This window comes from Lineus longissimus, chromosome 17 (genome assembly GCF_910592395.1).
Source record: "Lineus longissimus chromosome 17, tnLinLong1.2, whole genome shotgun sequence".
NCBI lineage: Eukaryota > Metazoa > Nemertea > Pilidiophora > Heteronemertea > Lineidae > Lineus > Lineus longissimus.
This window is the reverse complement of record NC_088324.1, coordinates 8,726,468-8,749,645: the sequence shown is the minus strand read 5'-3', so window position 1 is coordinate 8,749,645 and position 23,178 is coordinate 8,726,468. Positions and strand designations below refer to the sequence as shown.

The 23,178-nt window shown below is 40.9% G+C and overlaps 1 protein-coding gene across 6 annotated transcripts in view; it reads right to left on the bottom strand.

The window, feature by feature from the left end:
• LOC135501153 (GTPase-activating Rap/Ran-GAP domain-like protein 3) overlaps positions 1-23,178 on the bottom strand; it is a 185,742-nt gene that overhangs the window by 132,333 nt on the left and 30,231 nt on the right. Inside the window, exon 1 of one of the 6 annotated variants that reach the window (XM_064793023.1) lies at positions 22,359-22,377. The exons of the other annotated variants lie outside the window; for them this stretch is intronic. The gene's annotated coding sequence lies outside the window, so the exon portion shown is untranslated. Of the gene's footprint in view, positions 1-22,358; positions 22,378-23,178 lie in introns of those variants that run through there. 6 annotated transcript variants of the gene reach the window in all.

Genomic DNA, 23,178 nt, shown 5'->3' with positions numbered 1-23,178 from the left:
ATTGGAGTGGACCGGATGTATAGATAGTCAAGCCGGGGAAAAAATGACACAATATCACGGCGTTGGGTAAGAAGAGAGCTATGACCGCCAGTATATGCCATAGAGTCATAGATATTCATCTACTCATTAATTTAAATTCATAAATTTAAAAAATTTGAATTTACTCATTAAATAATTAAATGAATGACCGGGGAGTCTGGATGAGAGTACTTACGGAGATGCATCATAGCAAATTGATATTGATACAAAAAGAACGACAAATAGACCGAAATTATAAAACAGTATATTATTCCCAATTAACCAGAATGGCAGAAAGATAATTATTTAATAAGCAGTCACCTGGACGAAGTATACATTAATGCCCTCGTCAACTTCATGAAGTATTTTGATAACGGAAATAAATTGTGATATTAATACAGACAGATGCAGAAGGCGGAAGATATGACCGGAGAGTACGGACAGCGATTTTTCTTTAATGATTTTATTAAAACAGGAACATATTGACCTTTGTAACCAGAGGCAATCATGTGCCGAGTCGGGAAAGTGAATCACGATGGAAAAATGCACGACTGATCGACATTGGATAACCACTTGACTACAGGGACAACACGGCGTTTCAAAATAACTTTGTCAATGTCTTCTACTGCACTGTGACAACAATGCGCAATGCGCCCGACCCAACAAGCGCCTTCCGGTCGATGAAGAAAACCATTAAACCTTTGCAACAACAACACTCAAGGCATACGTTACAGCAACAGTCTTCGACAAATTAGAGGGTAACGTATCATCAGAGAAAGCGCACCTTTGACTGGTAAGACACCAAGCCGACGAGCGTTGACCCCTATAAGGCAGCATAAAGCGTCTGTGACTTTGACAAAGGATCACTGTTGACGTAGAATGCGATCGGAAGATAGTAGAAAAACAACGGATGACTACAAAAGCGAAAGCAAGAACCCTTTCCGTGTATCTCCCTTTGGCGAGAAAATCGGTACTCTTGGTTTTTGCGAGCAAACCAAGCTTCAGAATAATATCCACAGGACAAAAGAAGCATGGGCAACCACGTCCTCATTGGCTGGGTTGACTCCCTCAGCCTGCGAACAGTGCTAGCCTTAACCTGGATAAATCATAATTCCATACACAAGTGCCATGAGACATCCATCAGATACTGTCATGCCATCATCAAGTGGGGAGAACGACCATGACAACTCTAGAATGAACATATTCGCCAATTGTGTATTCCTACAGAGAACATCAATGCTTCAGTATCACCAATCCCCTGTAAATGCATTCATAAAGACCATCACCAAACAAACACAAAAGATTCTCATCCTATTCCTTTATAAAACAAAGCGTACCCAAACACCAAAACGAATCCGTTACTTATCATGGAATTAATTTCCGGGATCGGGCGATATTTCCTTGAAGAAACACCAAGGAACAAAATAGCTGGTACATTAGGAACAAGAGCTGTATCCAGCACCGCATTTATATGAGCATTAGCAATGAGATGAAACCGGGGATCCCTACCTCGTATCACCTTACTAATCGTGTTTCACAACAATTCCCTTGGGAGACTACGCGCGAGAAGACAAAAAAGTGTAATCAAAAATCTAATCCTGCTTTTCGTAACAGGGAAGTCCAACACTAACATTTAGGGCAAACATGATACCTTCGTGATATGTGCCGCAATACAATCACTATGTATCCGCATAAGTGCGCCAGATGAAGAGCTTTCAGCGCGAAAAAAGAACTTGGTATGCGATTCTACACAAAACGCCAGGTAATCTCGCATTACATCTTGTAAAACTTCGGTGACACGAACCGCAATACAATCACTAAATATCACCAAAGGTATGGAAGGAGATTGATGAGCAGAAAGGGACTTGAAAAGCTGCATGTACTACGCAATTCTACACAGATGTCACGTAATCGTGCTTTTTGTAAGAAAGAGTAAGGTAACTAATCTTCGTGACTTACAAGGTCACATTCAGTGAATTCATTAAAAATTTTATCACAAGTTAGCCTCGAAAGTGAGCCTTAATATCGACAGGTTGTCTACGACAACTGAAACTGGAGTCTGTCAGAGACATATCAAATTACTGTACCACATTTCCGTTTCTGTTGAATAGAATAATTTTAGAGTTGGACATTACAAATTGCCAACAGAGCGTCATAGATCCAAGATATCCGATTGACAACTAATTTTGATTTATCTGTAATGATAACAGCAGAAAAATAGTAGTTTCTCAAAGTAATGTAACTGCTGAGTGGTGGTGGTGACACTGGCGTCTGCAACAAAATGACGTCTGCGACGTCTGAGACACTGGCCTAGCAAATTTCGAATCAGACGACAAGAAGATAGTCCGAAAGTCCCGCAAAAGTTGTCCTTAAAGCCTTCCATCCATTGACAAACCCTACCCACGACACATATTCAAACTTGAAAACTCGTCATGCGCTTTACAGTACATGCGTGTGTACGCTGGCAGTACAAGCGCGTGTATCCATTTCCAAAAGCTTCCACCTCGTGTCTAGATCTACTCACAACACGTATCAATATTTTGCTGAATGAAACGTTTCCAGATATTAATCGCCAAGGGTTGAACGTCCGAGCCTGTATATCCATGTCAAAAAGCCTAAACTAAATGACGAAATACTCAACAAAATCCCATAAGACCAGTGCATCGCCATACATCAAAAAGGGAAGAAAAATAGTCCAGCCCAAAATAAACACAACAAAAAAACGCATCCATTACATAGAAGTGTTTACATATCCGAATGTGTACGTAGAACACGAACAAGATGAAGTATCACTATGCAAACGACTATTCCAGTCGAGCCGATGGATGCCTTCCCCGCTATCGAAATATTTTTAAGTATCAGCGAATTAGAGATATCCGACAAATCATCCATCAACTGAACAAGATATACTCGTCATGACAACGAAGACAGCAAAGATACTCCATTAATGCTGAAGCTTGAGGAAAATGGTAAATTCACGCCTTTTTTAGTGTCACGCGTGCAGCTCCTGCTTTCTGATTGTAGATCACCTACACAACAGAGGATATACACATCCATCAAATACGACAGCAGAAGAAAAAAATACATTCCGGCCTTATAACCTCTGTGTGTAGATGCATAGTGATATGCATAGCCTACACAATCTATGAAAAAATCACGCATATTTGGGGACACCATTCATGCAGTGCATATTACAAAAGCTGCGAGATGAATCATATCCGATATCAACGATTGAAACATGAACACGTCGTAAGGGAGTTGCAGAAAATAAATCAGAACACTCCCCCATCCAATATCCAACACGAGAACACTGAGAGAATGCACTAAACAATGCACGCCCGTCATACAGAGAACATGTTAATGAAAAACCTCACATTTGAGACGTACATGTATGGACTGACCACGCGTCTTCTTTCTACACATATGTTATTGGGCATGGATATGACCACGTAAGGATACGCTGAACGAATGCACCAACAAATTGTCTGAGGAAAAACAAGCAGAACAAAAACTATTCAAGAGAGTAAGACGACTTTGCACTATACATTTTGAACGCCCATCACTATGCAGTGTGCATACCCACATGTAAATGCATCAGATAAAACAATACAAAATACAAAATCTCCATGACTGAACGCCTCCTTTCTACGTTTCGACATACATGGATCCAAATTGGTACGCTGGTAAATGCATCCAAATACTTTCTCAAGCGGAGACCACGCAAAACCGGATAGAAGGAAACAACGCCTTGAGAATGCACACTTCCGTTTGACCAGCTACATGTACATCACAATATGTATCAGATGCAAACGACCTATTTCGGAACTTGAGAGCAGTGAGTCACAGTAAATCAATTCTAAGAGAAAACTTGGACATTTTCTAAGGAAATTTCAAGAATACGAACGCTATCCAATATTTGTGCTGACACGCTATGGCAATGCAAAGGCCCACATCTGAGCAAAGCGCCTGAATGATAATGATATGCATTGAACAATGTACGTTAGTCTTGACTAGAGCGAATTGCACATCCCTGTTCACTGCATGCACGCACTGCAATCGTACTCCACGCAAGCAAACCACTCCGGAACTTGATCCATGCGACGACAGAAAGGTCATAACTCGAGAAGGCTTCAGCTTCTCTTCAAGAATCCTCAGAAATGTCCGAATGAGCTACTGCATGTCATAATGAATTGGTGCATTAGATTCGCCGACTGTGAGGATTTGTCCCAATACTACAGAGCTTAGAGAGGTTGCACACGATTTACGACGACTTTGGCTAGGGAATTTTTTTATCTCGACACTGATTACTGAGGCCTTCCGATATATCCTCGATTTATATGTAACCGAATTGACGAACGCTTTCAATTTGAATTGATTAATTAATTTTATTTGCAAAACAATTTTTGAAAACTCTAATGGAGAGTGCGTCCGGTCGTCGGAGACAGTGCATTTGCACTCAGTGGAAATTACTTGGGACTGGTTCATACTCTGATCCCTTTAATTCATGAACACGCACATGTACATTCACCTACATTTATGTACATGCACGAGCAAGGCAGGACAGAATTTCATTCCTTTCAATGGGGTTTTCCATAAACTTTCCTCACCGCCTGAAAGATGTTTAGACCAAGACAGATGTTGCTTTGAACTCGTACCTACAGAAATGCCGACGGAAACAGATTTCCCACACTATAACTGTACCAGTCCTGTCAGGAATAGGACACAAGAAAATGTCCTTACCAATGCATGAGAATACCGACCCAGAGACTTCAATGAATATACGCTGCTTAAGAGAGTATGTGGCTTGCAATCGGTCCTCCAGACATGAAACTTGTTAAGACACGACAGAAGCCTTTTTCGATGGGGAATCCCACCTTCCTAATTACCAGCTGTTCCTGAAAACACTGCATCAACCCAACTAATCCTTGATTGAATATCAAAAGCAAATCCTGCAAATTCTTGCAATACGATATACGTCACTCAAAAGACGTCATTCAAGCGGAAAACAGACGAGAGCCCATTTGCTGCCGCCTGTTCTTATCCTCCGTCTGAGAAGCCACATAGATGCCTTTCGTAAGGTAAAATGAAGAGTGACGATGTCTTTTTTCATTTTAAACCTTATTACGAGCACTCTCTTGAAGAGCATTAACACGCTTTTCGCGCTTTTTCTATCGCTGTGTCACGGCTGGTTCTTAACGGCTTGCTGCCTCGCACAGATGGAGAAAAAACTGAAGACAATCATTGAAGAGATGTTTTGAAAAGGAAAATTAACGAAAAACACAGATCCTTTGACATAACTATTTCTGCGCACTCTGTTATTTTCCTGCCTCGTTCTATCCTGCGCACCATCACCATAAGTCAAATTGACCTGAAGAATCAGCTAGTTCCTGTCTCTTCGAACACAGTTCCCACGAAATTCTAGTACATTGCGTTTCTATCAGGAAAGGAAATCTTTTATATCCTGTGCATGCCGCTACTAATTCCATATAATTGACACACTGTACCTCATACAGGGAAACTGCTATCTCCTAGTGCTTGATGTCATGTAAAGTACCCTAAACATCCCCTCTCCTGCGAATGATAAGTATCTTAAACCGATACACCACAGTTCTAGTTCTTCTCCCTTAAAACACTGTTGCCCAAAGATTAATGGTATTTAAGAGGAAAGAACTTGTTTCGCTTCTGCTACTATACCGTGGAATTCTAAACAACTGATTATGTAGGTAAAAATCATTACGGTAAAAATCCTAACTTTAAAAATCCATTTTTTGAAAAATACATGTAAATGCTAAAATTTGGGATTTTTACGGTGAGGATTTTTACGTTAGGATTTATGCTGTTAGGATTTTTACCGTGAGGATTTTTACGTAAGAATTTATGCTGTTAGGATTTTTACCGTGTGGATTTTTACGTAAGGATTTATGCTGTTAGGACTTTTACCGTGAGGATTTTTACGTAAGGATTTATGCCATTGGGATTTTTACTGTGAGGGTTTTTACGTAAGGATTTATGCCGTAAGGATTTTTACCATGAGGATTTTTACGTATGGATTTATGCCGTTAGGATTTTTACCGTGAGGATTTTTACGTAAGGATTTATGCCGTTAGGATTTTTACCGTTAGGATTTTTTACCGCATACCATGCCAGTACATGCAAATGGTTATCTCCTCGTACATGATGTGATATAAAGTATTCTAAACATCCCCTCTCCTGCAAATTAGAATTTTGACTATCGCCCTCTCTTATATGTTCAAACACTGTCTCCTAGACGTTCTAGGCTTTAAGGAAAGCAACACCTCAAGTCCTGCAGCCATGGAAGTCTAGACAGTTGGTATACATAACAAATACAGACATAAGCTTTTATCTCCTAGTGCATGATGTGATGTAAAGCCCATCAAACATCACCGCTCAAAACTCATAACACTAGTTATCACCCTATCAGAGATGTAAGATCATTAATGAATCCCGATGTTCTTTTATTCAGTCACATTCTCGCCCAGAGGCGCGTCGAAGCAATTTCATTAAGCAAGAAGTAACAAGATTATAAGTTGAAAAAGATAGAATGTCTGGCTTTTTGTCTCAATAACGAGAAAAGAGTAATGCAATTTTATCAGAAGGCGAATGACAGTATACGCAGTAATACCTTGGCCCCGTTGTTAGCTCATAATAGCATGTTCACATGTACGCAAAACGACACGTTAACAGCGTAACTTTGAAACTTTTGCAACCTCATAGTATTTAGCTATCTCGATATTCCTTGGCTGTGCGCGAGCAATACGTTATATCACTCTTACTGGAAAAAGCGTAAAGCCTGTGTACACTAGTAAAATATTAGCAACATTTTTACAACATTTCCAGTTGCAACAAATGTTGCAAAAATGTTGCGAAGTGTGTACAGAGCAAAACGCGTCTCACAACATGTTGTAAAATTGTTGTAAAATTGTTGCAAATTAAATGCAATGCAATTCTTTGTTGCATGTCGTAAAAACGTTGCAAACTCTTCAGCCAATCAGAAATAGGATTTGCGTCCTGCGATCTACCTGAGGTCATGTGACTTGAACAAAATGGCAATACAAAATACATGATAAAGGGCTTAATTGATTTCTCAATGTTTAGAAAAGATACTCACCAGAGGCCAGGAATCGCAGGGTTAATGCTAGTCTTCAGCGGCTGGTATAGCAACTCTCAAGTGAGTGTCTTGCTTCGTAATGGGTGATGAAACCTTTTCAAGAAGTTCTTCGAATGCAGTTTCATCCATTCGCAGGAAGCTTTTTTATATATTTGATATTACCTCTAAATTTGACACCAGCTTGTTTATATTCAAGAAATAGAAGGTAATCCTTTATCTTGCATACAAACAACGAACCAAAAGAAATTTCTACTGGGAATGCAGGTTATGATGCGATGACCTTTGGTAAATCAACCATCTCCTTTGTGGTCTTATCATCATTATAGGTATTGGAAGAGGATAGTACAAGGGTGAAAGAACAATTTAGTTGGTGTGTACTACTCATCACTTCCGGTATTATATGGGTGAGTTAAGCTGTTAGAAAATGAAAGTGTGCCGATCAGGGAGATCTGATCATATCAAGGTAGTGGCAAGAAGCCACCAATGAAAAAGTGCAAAATGTGAAAGAACTGTGGGACCTGAAAATGTTATTGTTATTGTTAGGATGGATTCAATTGGGGTCACGGCCGGTTTAAAGACCAGCTGCCCGAGAGACCGTCTTCTTTCCTGAAAAATAGAAAGCGAGATGCATTAGATGTTAAGTGAGTACTGATAGAATTGCAACTTAGATTAGGGACAACATTATTGAGCAGCTAAGCAACTCTAAGAGAAAGTAAAAATGAGAAAGACACCAACCCAGTAACACTGCTAGGTCACCAGCGTTTGGCCTAATACTAAGTAATGACTAATGAATCCTACGATGGAAGGTGAATCTTTTAATGTATGTAGGAAAAATGAGAGATACAATGGTGTCGCCCTTCATGGCTGGAAGCTGGGCCCTACCCTGCTTCCAAGCGGAAGACTAGTTCACTAGTTTGAAACTATGTTACGGGTAAAGACAATATGTAGAATCTGTCAAGCCTTGCCGCCGACGAATCAGGCGCATCACTCCTCTTCCAAGTGTACTGCACTAAATTGGGGTGATGTTCGCGCCAGGCGTCGATTAGGTCATGTTTGTCAAGAAGGGTCCGAAGAGCAACACTGGAGGGCAGGTGGGTTTCCTTTTTGCTCTTTCTATCCAGCATGGGGTTTACGGTTGAATTAAAATCTCCACCGAGCAGAATCAAATCAGTTTTGTCTAAAGTCGACACAAGGCGTCCAGCTTTCTTATAAAAGATATGCGGCCTTCCCCCTTCGTCGGGGCATGAACGTTGGCTAAGTGTACATTGACTTCCTCTAATTGGAACTCAAAATAGGGGCATCTCCCATTTAATGAAACATTGGATGTGATATTCTTTGGATTTATCCTTGGTGAGAAGAGAAGCGCCTGTTCGCCAGAGGCAGCAGTGCCATGGGAGAAAAAGCAGCGGCCTCCCCAGAGAAGTCTCCATCCGTCTTCATCCAGGGGAGTGGCGTGTGTTTCCGATAGCAGCAGTATATGGGACTCTGGGCTCTTCAAATCTGAAAATGACCTGAAAATGTTATTGTTATTGTTAGGATGGATTCAATTGGGGTCACGGCCGGTTTAAAGACCAGCTGCCCGACAGACCGTCTTCTTTCCTGAAAAATAGAAAGCGAGATGCATTATATATTGAGTGAGTACTGATAGAATTGCAACATAGATTAGGGACAACATTATTGAGCAGCTAAGCAACTCTAAGATAAAGTAAAAATGAGAATGACACCAACCCAGTAACGATGCTAGGTCACCAGCGCTTGGCCTAACACTAGGTAGTGATTAATGAATTTTACGATGGAAGGCGAATCTTTTAATATATGATGGAAAAATGAGAGATACAATGGTGTCGCCCATCCTGGCTGGAAGCTGGGCCCTACCCTGCTTCCAAGCGGAAGACAAGTTCACTAGTTTGAAACTTAGTTATGGCTAAAGATAAGATTGTCTTCTCCATCGTTGACGCAGAAGGCATCGGTGTGACACCAGAATATTAGAAACGCGTTTAAATTATTTGTGAGATGGTAGAAATCGAAGTCAGTTTGGATGATCTTTCTGAGATATGATTTGAATAGTAGCTCTGAGTCAGTGGGGCCGGAGCCAAAGCTCTTATTCGAAAGGGCTTTGTAGGTTGCTGATTTGGACAAAACAAAGATGAGATTTAGCTGCTTCTTGACAGTTGTGTTTGGTGACAATAGAAATACGTAATCTTCTGGACAAAATACATAGTCTGTGTCAAGACCACTAGCAAGTCGAATCACAAGTGCACAAAGATTACTGGTGGAGGGGCACTCCAAGAATGTGTGCTTTGGATCATCGTAAGCAGAGCAGAAAAGACAGTCGGGTGTTCGGGCAAAGCCAGCATCGTAGCGGAATACTTGGTTGGCTATGGCACCATGAGAAATCCGCCATTGCACGTCTCCATGCCCTTTTGGAATGGGGGAAGTGTAAAAAGCCGAAAACCTCGGATAATTTGCCGACAAGAGAGAATCCTTCCACTTGTATCCCGGTGGGTTGGCGTGTGTTTGGGAGTAGTGGGCCCTACAAAAAATGTTGTAGAATTTCTTTGTGGCCAGGTACTGAAACCGAAAGCACTTTTCTGAATCGAGTGGATCAAGGACACTGAGGGGCGTGCAGGTTTGCTGGCCCAAATGAGGGGACTCCGGGGACCGTAGTGTGTGGTGCTTATTTTCCGATAGGCGAAGAGAGTGTTTTCTTCCACGGCTTTGACGGAACCATCTGAATTCAATAGACCAGCAATGGTGGAAATGTGAGTGAGGTTTAGGATAGAATTTGAGGGGGTGTAACCTGGCAGGAGGGTCGGGTTGAGAAAGATTGGTTCAGAGAGAATTTGATATCTTGTGTCAACAGTGCTGAGGATGGTTAATACGGCTTGGGTAGTGATGCAATCCCTCACGTACTGATACAGTTTGGTGGACGGAGGCCAAAACTCCATCGGTAGATCACACATGAACCACTGAATGTATAGTTCAACGCCCGATAGTCTCTGAAAATATATCGGCACATTCCAAAAGCATGATGGTCCGCCTCCCCGAAAAATATGTGTTTGCAGAAAGCTAGTCGGAACGACGCGAATTTGGACTCTACACCAACCAGGCCGAGGCCACCATCATCAGTATGCAGAGATGGAAGGCTTTGCTTGACCCAGTGACGCTTACCATGCCAAAATGAGTCAGTGAAAACAGCCTGAATGTCAGAGACGAGTTTCTTGGGAGGTGATATAATATGAAATTTATGCCACGGCCTTGAAGCTGCCAGGCAATTTATGACCAGGACTCTGCCCGCCAGGGAAAGGAACGGGAAGATGGGCTTCCATCGACTTATAATAATAAAAACATTAATTTTGAAGGAACGTACTAGGACTTTAATATCATACATATAAGAGACAGCAAAAGAACGCTGGTGAAGTCCTGATTGCTCTCTGCATGACGTATCGTATGTTTGATGTTACCTCTAAATTTGACACCAGTTTGTTTATATTCAAGAAATAGAAGGTAATCCTTCATCTTGCATGCAAACAACAAACCAAAAGAAATTTCTACTGGGAATGCATGTTATGATGCGATGACCTTTGGTAAATCAACCATCTCCTTTTTGGTCTTATCGTCATTATATTGTGACAGGAATCTCATGATGAATAATCCTATCATCTCTAACTACAAAGAATTTTTTTCTTCTCATCCCCTATGAGAATTCTTAAAGGAAGTGGTCTCGCTGGACACTGGTAATAACATCGCATAAAGCTTTCCGCAAAGGGCTAAATTCGTCGCAAAGAAATGAAGAAAAAATTATAATGTAAGAGGTATCACCTACGCACGCACTTGCGCCTGTCTCGTGAATAACGGTTCAATATGTAATCTGCGGCTGATGACAATATTTGTCAAGATATTTTGTCTGATTATCAGATTTCAGTCCTAACTGCTGTCTCAAAGGCGAGTAGAAGTCAGACGTAAGTGTATCTTAATCTCTATAACATGTACATGTATAATGCCTAGCATCGTTTCTACAGCCCCAATAAAACTTTAAAGACACGGACAACAGAACTAGGTATGACCCCATGAACCATCATCCATCCAATGAAATGCCTTCTAATATACAGGCAAAAAATATGACTGTTTGATTTTTATAGTACGGGATCCTAAATCTGTTTTTAAATCAAGTTGAAAAGATGATAATGGCAAGATTTAGAATATGGACGAAGCTTGCCTTTCAAATATGGTTTACAGCTGTTGGTTCTTTGTGCTAACTGATTGCGGAATTTTTATTTTTCTTTCATGTCTCAAATACCAAAGGTCCTTTTTTCAGAATCATAGAACGCAGACAGCAATCTGATGGAAAATGTCACGGATATTGGGTCAAAGCAGGTCATCATTTTAGGTTAGGAGCGGTTAGACACCATTAGTCGAATAGCGTCTGGATAATTCCGTAAATGTGGGTGGCGTCAATCATGGTTTAGCCCACAATACAGTCAAGGCTTTGACACCGACATGTCAAATGATGGACGCGCATGTGACGATATTTTCCCCAGCGTGTTTTCCCGAACTCAATGAAAAATCACTAAGATATTCTTGATTGGACAAACCGACCTGAAAGATATTTCGTAAACGCAAAATAATGCCTAGACATAGCCTCTCGACTGTCACGTCAGCTGTTATAGGTCAACCTACAATGATTGGACATGTTTCCTTACACCCCAATGAACCTGCCTTTTGATATACTGGATAGTGTTATTTTATCACCACGAGCTGAGGCAAATCTCAAGTGGAAGCAGGCTGAGGTCAATGATCTATATTCCATAAGAGCAACGCCATTATTGATGGCCGTGTCAGCGCCAACACAATCTCAATCTACGATAATTCTACATGTTTCCTCACCCGCCATTGGCCAGGGGAATTTTCTGCAAGCAACAAGTTATGAAAAACTAGAGGAGAGTACATTGTCACCTCGTGACCCGAAAGACAAATTGTCTTATGAACATCGCCAACGCCGGGCGCCACCGATGGTCATGTCAACGCCGATCACGGACAATGCCAATTGACAACGACCTGACCTTAATTTCATGACACTTGTCAGTGGTCCAGGTGTGACTGCAGTCCACCTTGACATTATAGAACAAAGCCATGATCCCAAGACCATTGTCTTAATAACATTGTCATTAATGGTCATGTCGAGTCAGACTAAACAAAATGTCATCCACATTAATTTGACATGTTTCCTCACACGCTAATGGACTATGATGGAATTTTCTACTAGCAACATCTAAGCAAAGCTGAACGAGATCTGTGTACACCGACCTCAAGACAAATTGTCTTAAGAACATTGTCAGGTCAACACTAAATATAATGTCAATCCTGGATGATTGGATATTGTTTCCTCGCACTTCGCCGTCCCTTACTCCGTGTGATCAATTGATGGATAGCTGTCCGTGACACGTAAATGACATTATTAGATAGTTCCACCGCATCCCTTCACGTCAAGAGTGATCAGATCTAACCGCATCACACACTCGGTCAATTCTTACGATGTATCAACTACAATGCCCAACTGAGAGATCCGTAATTCGCATTCAAGGGACACAGTAGCCGGCCATGGCGACAATGTGGGACCCATCATTAATCTTGCAAATATCCCCGACAAAATTGACTGATCTATGATATGGCAAAACAGTGGACTTGGCGTGGCTAGCAAATGAACTGAAGATCGGATGATCATGACTTCGCGAGATGGCGTATTGTGGCGACGTCAGACTACGCTCAGGTGGAGAACTGTGATGTCCTTTGCTCAGAGAAAAAGTTCAACATTCTGACCTCGTTTCGTTCAAGAGCTTATAGTAGGATGAGTAGAGACAACGTACTGGTGATTTTCGGCTGAGAGCGTGTTATCGATATCGCACGTTTTTCGAGCTCTGCGCCGATGACTGAACGGCACCAGGTTGTTAACATCTAACGTCCATCAATCTTGTATATCCGTAAAGGACGCTCATTGAGTCATCAATTTGATTTACAGACTAGATAAGCAGCAGTTGTAAACGGCCAGTATACAAGCATAAGGGACTGTACATTGTATTGTGTACACTGATGGTATATAGGCAACAGCGGCAGTATTATCAAGCTTCACGATGACTATCATTGCGTTTATTTTCCTTGGACTGTTTCGACCCCCATGGAAGCTTTTTCGAGGGTCGATGTTTTCAAGATTTGCACTGAAGCCCTGTCAGGTTGATGAGATCGCGGCCAATGGTATTACTAGTTATCCTAAAAAAATGAATGGGCGAACTGAAGACCAATTCCTTGGCGATTCTCAGGATACCTTTTTTCAGATACCTCAGAATTGATTCGGCCCCACAAACAGTGCTTCCTTCTTTAACAGTGTTGTCAAATTGTCCCCTTGATCAAAAGCGGCAATGACATATTCGCTAATTTCCGTTTAGTGACATCTGTTTATTAACCCAATAAAGCTAACCTGATAAGGTAGGGACAATTAGACCCGGAAGACGCTGCCTATATCTCAAGGGACGCCGGACGGCTTACCAAAGGTTTCGATGCAACTCTTGATTAGCACAATATTTCGTGTTGCAGACAAGTTAGACGAAATACGTTCACGACCACCGCAAATTTCCTTTTGAAAAATCCCATTTTCTATAGGGTCAATATAAAAGTATAAAATGTACTCTGCCCAACTACAAAAAAGCACGTAGACAAGTAAGATTGTACCGGTGTAGAAGTAAAAAATGTCCCCTGTCCTAGATTTTTTATCACATGTAAGATCTTTACTAACAATCTGATAGGCTCTTTTTAGTTACGATCTTAACGAAAAATCTTACAATTCATGTAAAGGATGTACATGCAAATGTACATGAAACTAAATAAGAACCTAAATGAGAATCGTATACGAATTTTATCTGGATTATTGACTGACCTGGGTACATGTATTAAAAATTGATGTACAAAATATTGATAGAAAAATATAATCAGACCACCCTACCTGACCTTGACAATTTCGGCAACACTTCATCCTGACAACATCAGGCCATTTCACTCGATACATACTTACTCCCTCATCATGCGTATGGAGAATTCGTGTTGTAGGCCCTGTTAGCAGGAGGATGGCAACACTTAGATTTGGGACTGTTGTATGGTACTTACCTAAATAAAAGAGAAGAGAGAGAATAATATTTATGAGCTTAACAAGTTTCCTAAAAATTTACTTGAAATTCGTGAATATTTTTGAAACGATCCCCTGTAAGTAAAAAGACATTTAGTGAAATATTTCAGCTTCTCGCCAACGAATCCACAATCTATCACGACCTTTGAATTGGAAATGAACTATAAAGGGGGACTTAGCGCAACTTAATCTGACCAACCTGAACCCTGCCTTTAACATCTCCCTTTAATATCTGAACTGTGTTTGACCCTGACTAATTAACAACCCCTGCATCAAGTTGTGACATATGATCCACCATCTTAATCTTGATAATCGCGATCAAGTATTGCTATCTGGTAACACTGAAATCATATTTGCAATATCAGTTGTCATGGAGTTAAGGCGCTTCGTATACCGTGTCGCCTGTACAAATGGCCTATATTATATGTGCAATGGGCCAATGTGTAACAAACGCCTTTCAACCGGCTTAAACACGTCGACACAGTAGTTTGAGTTGATAGCTGAGCATCAACTGGGATATTATTTGCATTTAAACAATATTAAGCGATTCGTTATGTAAAGTAGGAGAAGACCAGATACCGCGGAGGACACCTACACTGGCGAGGAGCCGGATTCGCCATCCCCATTAAATACTGGAAATGTTTACGACAAATCCAATATCTATTCTAATCACGGCATTGTAGCAGATGATACAGGGGATGAACAAGCATATTGAAGTAATAATCCACCTTACCCTTTAAATGTCCTCAAACATTAACTTAAAGGTAAACTGACAACTTCAATAAAATCTGTCTTTTCTAAGTTAATAAGATAATGACTATAAACTTACTATCAATATCAAACATGACACTGTGAAAAATGAAGAACTCGTATTTCATACGAGTGACGACTTCAGCCGGGAAAGATGCAGTGACATCTTTTATTCTACTGTTTATTAATGTCAAGATATCAATTTTTTTTTTAACTTTTCAGTTCTCCTTCAAGACTATTATCCAAAACCTTCAAGAATTTCAATACATCAAGAGACTAATAGCTCACTAATATCCCTCTCAGCTACGCTTTGACGCTTTAATGTCAATGTGCTCAGAGGCTCCTTGAAGTTGGACTCAAATTATTAAAGGGCCAACTTTTAGAAGTAGCGTATACGGTGCCTGGGAAAGCACATCATATGATTTTCTTTTTTTCAACATGACAAAGTTTTTTTCAGGAAATATCTCCATCGATGGAGCGATCGAGATATTAGCTCGAGATAAATAACTCGATCGCCCGAGATAATATGTCGATCGCTCGAGATAATAAGTCCATCGATGGAGATATTTCCTGAAAAAAATTTTTCGAAATCATATGATGTCCTTTCCAAGCGCTGTCTAAGAATGGTAAATATTTCTTGAAGTTCGACTCCAATTATTAAAGGGCGTACTCGTGACTCATCAATAATCTATTGAATCTCTCTTAGAGTATCCTAAAACACAAATAACTTGGAGCTCATGTTCTCAAAGGCCAAAAACGAAGAGATTACTAAGTGAGTTCCCTAAAGTCAGACCTTAGGCCTGCTCTTTTCGTTCAAAAACTGGCCTTTGACGAAATCGTTGCACCCGATACTCCTTTTTCTTACTTTAATACTGCTAAACTGAAACATTTCGCGCCACATCATTTTGACAAATTGCAAAAAGAATCCTTTTAAGCAGACATGACATTCAAGCATATTCTCTCTGATGGTAACAACTCCCACGTGGCATTCGTCACTGTATAGTATACATTGTCATCGCGTGGTGTAAAAAAGGCCGCAACCACAGATTCGGACTCATTTAGGGAATAAAGTAACAGAAACAGATGGCGTTTGACAAAAATAGTGTCAACCAAAAAATGATTCAATGTATCATTCTAACCATGTTACTATTTTTCAGGTGACTAGAAGCCCTAAAAGTCTCCTGATGATTAATTGGCGAAGTCGAGGCCATTCGTCGGCAATGGCGGCCAACGAATTCAAACACGGTCAGGGCGAAACGAGTTCCAGTCCTGCGCAAAAGGAGGACGTTTCAAAAGGTGTTGATGATTTCAGCATGAGCTCAGCGACACCATGAATAGAATAAAAATCAATGGACCGGCAAATTGGATTTGAAAATCCCCAATTCGACAATGCCTTGGCGATATTGAATTATTCCTTACGGCTTAGATGAACCGAGCTTTGGACCGTACAGGCGCTGCATTGGTATTAAACTGAGCGTGCAACATCATACTGACACGAAAGATCCATTCCCGATGGTCGTCCCCGGAGAAATCTGTCCACCTCATGAAATTCAATGCGTCTGTTCAACATCGATGGTCATGTATCTGTGATTATGACCCACCAATCGAGACGAATCGAATTCATACTCGCTTTCAGCGTGTTTAGTCGAACGAATGAACAGGCTTCGTCGCGATGATAAAAGTGCTGTGAAGTGGACAGCGATGTTGACGCTCAGTTTGAGAGTTAAAGTCAAATCATTTCTGAATCATTAGAGTGATGGTTGTTGACTTGTCAAACATGTATGTGAAATTACAGTAGTATACAGTGAAAAGGAGAGTTTAAGCATGCGATTTAATGTATTATTTCTTCATCAGCGGGAAACGTATACTCACTCTCACTGCAAAACAAAATGAAAAGAAGAAAAAAAGGTTCCTAGAAAATATTAATAAGTCTTCGTTTCTCTGAACTGTCTTAATGGTTGCATAATTGATCCCGCCGGAGAAGGTTTTTTAAATCTCAAACAGTGTAAATCCAAAAACTGTATGATCCGAAAAGAACACGGGGCGTGATGCAAAAACATCTTTGGTTTCGGTGGCGATAAAATTCCAATAATTCTTATAAACACGTGGGCAAATATGACAAATATGGCTTCCGCTTAAAGCATAAGAACATGTATATTAGAGAAATCCTGATCTAAAAATCACATCTAGCCGGAAATAAACACATCATATTTCAGACCTCTAGCTAAAAAAAATCAAATAGGCCATCTTGGAAGCGTCGCGGCATGTAAAAATATGCTCTGCCAGCTACACCCACGACACCATCAACATCTGTTTCCCCACACAAGGCCCTCGAGACAAATATCAAAAGGTCAACGAGCCCAAATGGCATTGTGCCGCATTAGCACGACGAATGGCTCTAATGAGCGAAGACAAAAGAAGTGGGGAAGCAAAAAATATACGATGTTCGCAAATAAGACTTTTAAAAAGCTTTAGTTCAGTCAAGCACTTCCACTACCTCGGTATTTGGCTATGTTGCTCTTTGCTTTGCTAACTTCTAATGTTTTACGAATCTCAACTAACAATTATAAACGCAAAGTGAACGAAACGCCATTAATCAAAGTGTATTGGTAGAGATTTTGAGATTAATTATCAGTCCCAAGAGACTACCCCCAAGTGAACTGTGCAGTACACATGGTGCACTGCAATTTATAGTATATTTGACGCGTGTTCGGAGGGCAAAAGTCTTCTGTTGTTCGCCAATGGAAAGCCGCTTTCATTCCTCGACGCGCGACCATAGGAGTTCGCGTTTTGTTTAATACAAGGGAGTTTCATCGCCAAGTCCCAGAAAACGCCAAGGCGAACGCCAAACCCGCTGTTCGACACCCTGATCACTCAGTGCCGAACAATTAAGTACGCGTTGGTGTTGGCGTTCCGGGGACTTTGCGAAAACTCCCTGTTAACTGCGGTATAACAATACGAAACGACTGAGCTGTTGGTCATGTGTCGGAGTATGAATTGGGCTTACTCATCAATATTGTGAAAAATATTTTGGCAGCAAGATAAGCTTAGTAACAAAGAGTTAAGGACATTAATTACCAACCGCAAACTACATGTTCTCAGACTGATACATAATTCACAACTCTAATAACAGTCAAGTATTTTTTATTGATAAGTAGTTAGAAGCTTTTTAAGGAAATGAAACTATTAATTGAATGGATTAATGCCATTAATCATAGCGTGTTGGTAGAGATTCGAGATTAACTGTCAAACTAAGAGACCATCCTCAAGAAACTACTATGTCTCTGGGCGACAAGTTGGGTAACGTTCACCACAGTTTCTAACGATGCACTGCATGTGTGTGAGATGAGTAACATAACCGCAGTGTGTATGGAAAAGGGCGATCTCCTTCTTAAAATCGGATGCAGTTTATTTCTTTAAAATGTATGGTTTCTTTCGCTAGGGAAAAATTCAGTTAACAACAATATCAAATTGTTAGTGATTTTTTAAATATGTGTTATTAAATTGAGGAGTCAGGTCCGCCCATCACGTGGCTGATATGGACAAATCTTGGCCACCTTTACTTCAGCAAATGAGGGTTTTGTGTCTGGGGGTTTGTGCAGAGCCGGAGAGGCGAACATGAACCCCTGATTTCCTCAGGATGGAGAGATGTAATCATCAATTGCGCCTGTCATCAGCGCGACACCCACCATGTCTTCGTTGCACCACCCCGGAAGAAAGCACCATCAAATAACAATAATTTCCTCATGACCTTATATCAGAGACGTACCGAGTTAATTAACGGAATGAATTGGTACGAGGAATGCAACACGTACTGATATAAGCGCATTATCGTTGAGTCTATGTCTTTGTTGATGTTGTGAGTGCTTGCGGTATCTATGGTTCATAGTGAAGATGAAGTACTTAGCTTCCCTTGTTTTCATTTGCGTAGTCACTATAAGGTACTTAGCTTCCGCCGTGTTTTGAAGGCGCGTAGTAGAAGCTTAGCGAAGTCATTGATGAGTGTTGATAAGGGGTTTAAAGTCATAAGTATATAGCCGCTGTGGTATAGCCGCTGGTTCGAAACCCAGAGTCGGCTTGATACTCAAGGCGGGAATCGTTGTCCTACTTCCCGAGGTGTTTTTGAATACGTCACCATTATATTGTGACTGATTAATGACGTAATCTAAGACCATACTTTACTACTACGTTCATAGCAAGCTTAACGACGCTGATACTTAGCCTAAACGCATTTAGAGCAGAAATGCAATGATAAAGCGACAGAACAACCCTACTTTCGGCGAAAGGTCACCTCGTGATTGGCACAGCAGCTGATGGCAATATGGAAGCGCGAAAATGAGATTGGGAGGATAGAGACCCCATCCTGCCGACACCTAGTCGCAGCAATAAAATTTGGACGCAGCTGCAAACTTTATGATACAATGTTGATGTCTATTGTGTAGAACTTTATCAAGTTCGCCCCGATTGAGTTTTTTCAGCAGATTACCACTCGAGGCGACTGGCCGCAATGAAAGGTCAGGCCCATGGAATGACACCCCGCTGAACACCTAAGCGGTCATAAAATCGTAAGCTCTATGATGCAAGGCCACACCCTCATTTCATTGTATATTAGCATGTTCGCCATACGAGGCGATGAGAACCATGAAGTTAAATCACAGCCTGAGCGGAATAGAGCAAATAACAAAAAGTTGAATTTTTTTCCAAGTGAGCATTCCAGCAGTTAACGACCTACGCTTCAAGCATCTTTTTTATCCTGAAAAATAAATTCTTGTAAGATACATAGCCCTTTCGCCCACCTAGAATGCATAACTTCCCTTTATCATGTTTATGGTATAGAACGCGGGAATCGGAATAGAAGAGGGAGTGTTTAATGTCACCGAAACATCAGACAACTTCCGCTTGACATTTTACATCAAATGTCAACGCTTTGTGTGACAGACACGTTCAAGGGATTGGGACCCTGTGAGGTTTAGGCTTTCATTTCATATTCGGGTTTTATCCCTATAGATGGAATGTCTACGGGCATGTACCTAAAAATTACGTCTGACGTCAGTGTGTCGGAATTGGGCCTAACAGGACGACCCCCACCCCATTATATAAAAGGCGTCTCGTTTTAACAGCGCGGTAGGTCAAAATACGTACACCCCGAGATAGGCTACACCCCTTGTGTACATTATATATCTAAACGTTTGCATGTATCAACACAAAAGCGAAACAAGACGAAATCGTTACAATCTCAGAATCGACACATCCTACCTTTCCTGCCGGCTGGTTATCTATGAGATACTCGCGCGCAGGGAGTGGCGAACCATGCATAGCGTTCAAATTTAGGTCAACAAGCCCCGCGAATGTTAATCATCACGCGCGCGGTCGCCATGGCAAGAGTACTAAGTGCCCCGGTCAAAAATAGGCACCTGTTTTGTTCAATTACGGATCACGATGGTTGGCTATGGAGATCTTGCCGCGCTAGCGGGTGACGTGATCTTCGACGTCGGCTGCACTCGGAAAGCGCAAAAAGTTTCCAGGGCAAAGAGTTAGGCGTGCAGAAAATAACGAATAATTTCCTGCTACATGTAACCTTACTCATAGTATCTAAGAGTTTAAAAAATTGGAACAAATGTCTAACAATTTCAGATGGCTTTCAGGCACGATGCCTCCCGTTTTCTCCCGTCGCTTTTTCCGTCAGGAACTTCCGAAATAATGGGCTTTATAGATCGACAAGGAAACCAGATACAATGGTTAATCACGTCTTCAACATGTTCAAAGAATTGTAAAGGTTATAAAAGAAAGCAGCTTCCAGATCCTTCATAAACTGTAGGCGGGAGGTTTTATCGTCATCGGAACATTTTCATTCAAAATTATTGCGTCGTGTATCAATCTCAATGATGGATTCCATTATCAATATCGTTTGCGCTTTCAATAGCATCCATAGACGGGAATAATGATTTTACGAAATGTGCCCCAATCGAGACAACCTACGGTATGTGAGTCAACTTTAGAGGTTGCTAATTATACAGGATGCTAATTATAGCTCGATAATGGAAAGTATCAATAAAAACTTTCAAAACGACTTTGATTTGTTTTGAAGTTGATTGGAGTGATTTGTCTAGTCGTCCCTGCATTCCAATGTGAACTTCAAAACAGAGACCATAACACCATTCTAACCAGTTGCTTAGCAGCATTCTCAGCAGAATATCAACTCGAGGCAAGTTCAGATTTATTGCTTGAAAACACCTTGTCCAAGATACCTCCTTTTCTCATAGACGTAACTGCGTTATTGCGCAATTGCTTTGACGATTTCAATTCCAACGGATTATGGTACATGACTCTATAGACGCCATCCTTTGACTTTTCAGACTTCTAGTTTGCCGGTGTAGAAGTTTAAAATGTCCTAGGATAAAATGTCCGGGAACAAAGGATTCTATTATGCGCTGAGCTAGTGACGGTCATTGCATATATAGAACCATATGCCATAATCTGTCAGAATACAATAGGCCCGGACACTTTTTCTAGGGGGACACTTTTTACTTTTACACCGGTCACAGCCTCTAATAAAGAACCATAACCTAGTTCCACAATCCGTTAGAAAACACTTTTTCCAGGGGGACATTTTCTACTTCTTCACCTGAATCATCTAATAGGCATGGATGGCACTTTTGAGCGGGAGGTTCACGACACCGCGTGCGTTGTTTAAAAATCAGAACCCTTTTAAAAGTAGAAACTGAATTGAAAAGGTGGAAAAAAACTAATATACTTGTATGATATGTATTCTTGATTGCTGCTACTGACCTGTTACGACATATTGCATTGTTAGCCAATATCATTACATCATGACCTATGATAAACATGTTTCTAATAGTGCAATGCATAAGCCGTGAACTTGCCAGCACACGAGTTACCAATATGATATTATAACTGCAGCTCGTTAACTGTTACAGGCGGTTACTTTAGCACGATAATTGTGCATTATTCGTGGACCCTGGGGTATCATCTTACATATAGGTGAGGATTACCTCAGATAATTACAAATGGAAGTCATTTTACAGTGCACTTACATTAGAGCTAATATACCGAAAACAAAATGCAAAAGAGTTACAGAGATGCCGTCTTCTATCAAAATGTTTGTGTCAAAAATAGACACAGAGATGTCGTTTTCGATTAGAAATGGTTGTGTCCATTTTCGAAGGTACATCTAAAGTCCCCTCTACACAGAAACATGGTGACACGTAGTCGCCCTCTCTACCGGGATAAGGACATCATTTGAGTCACAACACCAACGCTTACCTGGTCCAAGGCTTCACCGGCTTGCCCTCGATGCTCGAACTTTTGATCTCGTACTTGCTATTCCGCCGTCTCCTGACATAAGCAGGCTGGGGAACCTGCATTGTCTCTTTCTCCTGTTTCTCCTTAGGCATATTAGAAACTTTCAGCAATAACTTTCTCATTCAACTGATTGCCCTAACTTGGGCCGAATATCCAAGCAAATAAGTTAAATCGTTACCTGAAGACTTGTCGCTTGCGAATAAGCACAGGCAAGTAACTGTCTGTTCATAATGTTAAAATGTACTAAGTTTGAATCTGGAACTTGGCATTAAACTGATCGAAAGAAACTCCATAAATGTAAGCTCCGTCCCGGTTGCTCCGTACACGGCCGTCTGTGTGACTTATCAACGAAAGAGGTTTAAGAGATACACCTGTAACAAGGCGAATTATTGCATAAAAGCAGCGTAGATGATGCCACCTTGCTAAAGTACACTTAGCACCGTGGCATATAATAACATAACATATCGGCAAGAAGCAACCTAACTGACCTTGATTGGCGTCATTTGATAGATATTGAATTACAAATCAAGTAATGACTGTTGATAATTGGTAGCTGCACACTATTGTATTCCCAAAAAAATTGTAAGTCAAGTATTCCGAGTTTCGTGAGCAGTGAATACTATCCGAATTGAGACCACAACCGCTGAAACACGCTCCGTTTAACTGTTACTCCAAATGTGTTGCCTCGGGTTTGTGGTAAATACACTTAGAATAAAACAAACACGATAGAGGAACTCCAAAGAAGACAGTAAATAAGCAACGTCGTACGCCCTGCACTAAC